This window comes from Condylura cristata, unplaced genomic scaffold, assembly GCF_000260355.1.
Source record: "Condylura cristata isolate star-nosed mole 26May11 unplaced genomic scaffold, ConCri1.0 scaffold00008, whole genome shotgun sequence".
NCBI lineage: Eukaryota > Metazoa > Chordata > Mammalia > Eulipotyphla > Talpidae > Condylura > Condylura cristata.
In genome coordinates, this window is record NW_004567109.1 from 16,083,110 (window position 1) to 16,086,866 (window position 3,757).

A 3,757-nucleotide genomic window follows, 5' to 3' on the forward strand; every position below is an offset into this window, starting at 1 on the left:
CCCAGAGCTGAGCCAGCAGCAGCCAGAATCCAGGGGGTGGGGGTGGGGGTCCTCCCTTCGCTGGACTTTGGGAAGGGCCTGGTTTGGGCCTCAGTGTGGGCCACCTACCTCCCCCACCCAGCTTTTGCAATTGTCACCCACTGAGCCACTTGCCCCTTGTGCACTGCTTCTGAGTACTTCCCTGTCCTGTGAACCCAGAGCGTGGACAGGGGACGCCAGGGGACTCGCTCTCCAAGTCTGTGTGACCTTGCCCAAGCCACTTCTCTGAGCTTTCTCTCTGGTGAAATAGAGGTGACAGGCCCTGCCTTTCAGGCCATTCTGAGCATTAAACTGCAATCACAGAAGCAAAGAATCGCAGCAGGAGCAGGCGGAGCAGCCCAGCAAATGCTGGTGCTTCACATGCCAGGGGCTCTCCTTTCCCAGCCTGCCCCACACAGCTGGCACTGAGAGGATCTGGCGGTGGGGGGAGGGGGAGCCCTCTTCCTTCCTGCCCCTTCCAGCTGGGTATCAAGATCTGAGACCAGATGTGTAGCTGAGTGACTCAGCCCTTTCCTGCCTGGAAACTCCTCCCTGCCTGCCTCACCAGGCTGGGCCAGGAAGGGTGAGACAGCACATTGGAGGTGGGGTGGCAGGTCCTGAACAACCTCAGGGGGAGTGGTGGTGGCAGAGTTGGGGAGGGAGAGGAAAGGAAGAGTGAAGATAGTGTCTGTCAAGACGGGGCAGGGAAGAGGGACTATGTCAGGGGCTGTCACTGAAGGTGGACTTGATCCACCCTCCCCCCCACCTAAAATCCCCAAGAGTCACCTCTCCTGCTCCCACCTGCATGCGGGGCTTCCCCCAAATTTCCCCCAAATGAGCCCCAATTCATTTGCCCTGCTCCTCCCAGGCCTGCATACCCAAAAGATGCTCCCTTTCTTCTCTGTTCTCTTCCTCCTCCTCCTTCCAGCCAAACACCTCCACCTCCTCACCTCCCACTTTCACTCTTTGGAGAGAAATAAATAGCTGCTGGCTCTCTGGAAGTTTGCCTCTTGGTGGCTAAGTCCCTCACAACTGCAGCTTGATCTCTGAGAGATGGGGGGCCTGCCGCCTGGCCCTTATTGGAGCTTTTTTCTTAGCCCTCAGAAACCACCACAGTAGTTGCCCTCCTTTCTCTTGGGACTGATAGTGGCTTCCAACTCTCAGGTAGGTATTGTGTAAACCCACTCCCTTTTTTTTTTTTTAAGTTATTTATTTATGTATACAAGAATTGGGGTGTAGGCCAGAGGTGCAGGAGGTGAGAGGATTCACCAGAGACAGAGTGGGGAGCAGAACAGGCAGATATACTGAAACACACTGCTGAGGGGAGCAGCAGGTGAGACATGATTTGCTGTGCCAGGTGGGTCACCTCCCTGACCAGTGCTGGAACTCAGGCATCATGCTGGTAGTGCTGAGACTTAACCCCTAGGCCACAGGGAGGCCCCTAGTCTCACTTAGAGAGGAGGGATTAAATGTGTGGACTTTGGCGTGATGTGGACCAGGGTTTGAATCCTGTGTCTATCTCTTACAAACCTAATATGGATAGATTAGTTTGTTTCTCTGAACCTCAACCTCCTCCTCCGTCGAATGGGTAGACGTTACCTCCTGGGGCCAGTGGGCTGTATGTGAAGTGGGCGGCTCAGACCTGGGTCTGTTAGGAGGCCCTGCCTGGCAGCTCCTGTTAGTCCACTCTCTTCGCCAGCCCACCCCCAACCTGTCACTGGCCATGTCCTATTGGATACCTTCCAATTCCAGATAGCTAAAGGCAAAATCCCATCCCTTCTTTTCCTCTTTCAGGACCAGCTTCTCTTCTTGATGCCCCTATTTCTGCTAATGCCCTACCATCTTCTATCAGGCCCAGCCCTCAGGGATGTTCATTCATTCACCAAGTACTTGCTGAGAATGCAAAGCTCAGTGCAGGGAAGACAGACTTGAAAAACCATTGTCTGAAAAACAAACAAACAACAACAACAAAAAACATTGTCTTTGCCCTTAAGGAACTCACTCTGGTAGGGAGACAATTAAATGTAATGAGATAATTGTTCTATTAGAGGTTTATATGGAAGAAGTCAATCTCGGCAGCCTTCCTAGAGAGGGCAGCGTTTGAGTTGGCACTTGGAGGCTGAACACGAGCTTGAAAGGTGGGCAGGTCAGGAGAGCTGAGGAAATAACCATGGGCAGGGATTTGACGTGAAGGTGTGAGGTATGAGAGAGCATAGCCAGGCCCTTGCAGGTAGAAGCTTACAATGATGTTTTACGGAGCTTCCTTGAGGCGGTGCTGGGTGTGGGCAGAGGAGGTAGCAGGGAGACCCAGGAGGAGAAGTAAGGTCAGAAAGTGTATGCCTGTTTTGCTATACACAGGCTGTGCAACCTTGGGAAAATTACTTGACTGCACTGAGCTTCCATCCCTCATCTGTCAAATGTCGATAATAATAGGCACCCGAGGGGATGGTGGAGAGGGCTGAATGAGCTAATGGGAAGGAAAGTGCTGGACAAATGCAAGCTTTTGTCATTGCAGAAAATCCACCAGAGCAGTCTGTATTCTAGCCACAGCCCCACCTCAAAAATGGCCTCCTGGAGTCTCCTCTGAGCCCAGCCCACAGCCTCCCGGCTTGGGGGGTGGGGTGCAGGATCCTGCGGAGCAGTAATGTGTGCACAGTGACTCTGGATCCTGGCTTACTGGCTGTGTGACCTCGGGCCAATGTCTTCCCCCCTCTGAGCCTCACTTCTCCAGCTGCAAAACAGGGCTGAGACCTCAACCTGCAGGCTGCTGGGAGGATCCTGTGGCACTGGCAGGTGATCACTAGCTGTAAACTTTCCCTGCCCCTGCCCTCCTGTCCCCTCCTCCAGAGCCTGGCACCACGCTGAGCAGAGTGGGGAAACAGTAAATATTTAATAACAGATTGACCGAGAGCTGCTGACCGAAGGGACAGGTGGAGGAGCCAGAGGACACCTGCTCTCTCAGTGGGGTCTGCACAGATGTCCCCGGGCTCCAGGGGCAGCCCTAGCCAGATCCTGGGGGAACTCTTGCCTTCAGCAATTTTAGGGGCCCTCCCAGAGTACCCAGGCTCCCCAACACGTCTCTTCCTCTCTTGTTCCGTCACTCGGGAAGACAGCAAAGGGATGGGTACCTCATTCAACAATGGGGCCCTCCCTTTGTGCCAACCTATGCTGGTGGTGGAGACTCCAGATGAAGGAGCCAGCCCCTGTTTCCTGGGCCCACGAGTGCCCCAGAGAGGGCTGTGAGGATGTGCTTGTTAAACTGTGTCTGTGTGTGGCCAAGGCCTGACAAAAAATCAGACCTAAAGGAAAGGACTTAACCTCTCTGGACCTCCACTTGACCATCTGTAGAATGGGGACAATAGTTCTTATCTCTTTAGGGCTGTAAAGATTGAGAGGCCACTCTGGATGTACTATGGGCAGGACCTGGTGTCTGGTCAGTCTGTCAGCAGAGGTGCTATTAGTGGTGACGATTAGTCCTGTGGTGGATTTCTGCTGGACAATCTGTGGGCCGTGGGCCTGCTGAGCCGGGGGGAAGGAACTCAGCATGGGGAAGCTAGGGAAGGTTCAACACAAGGAAACTCTGAGTTGGTACTGAAGGAGAAGTATTTTTCTTTTTTTAAAGATTACTTATTTATGCATACAAGAACTGGAGTACAGGCCAGAGGTGAGGGTGAGAGGATTCACCAGAGACAGAATGGGGAGCAGAACAGGCAGATGGACTGAAATACACTGCTGAGGG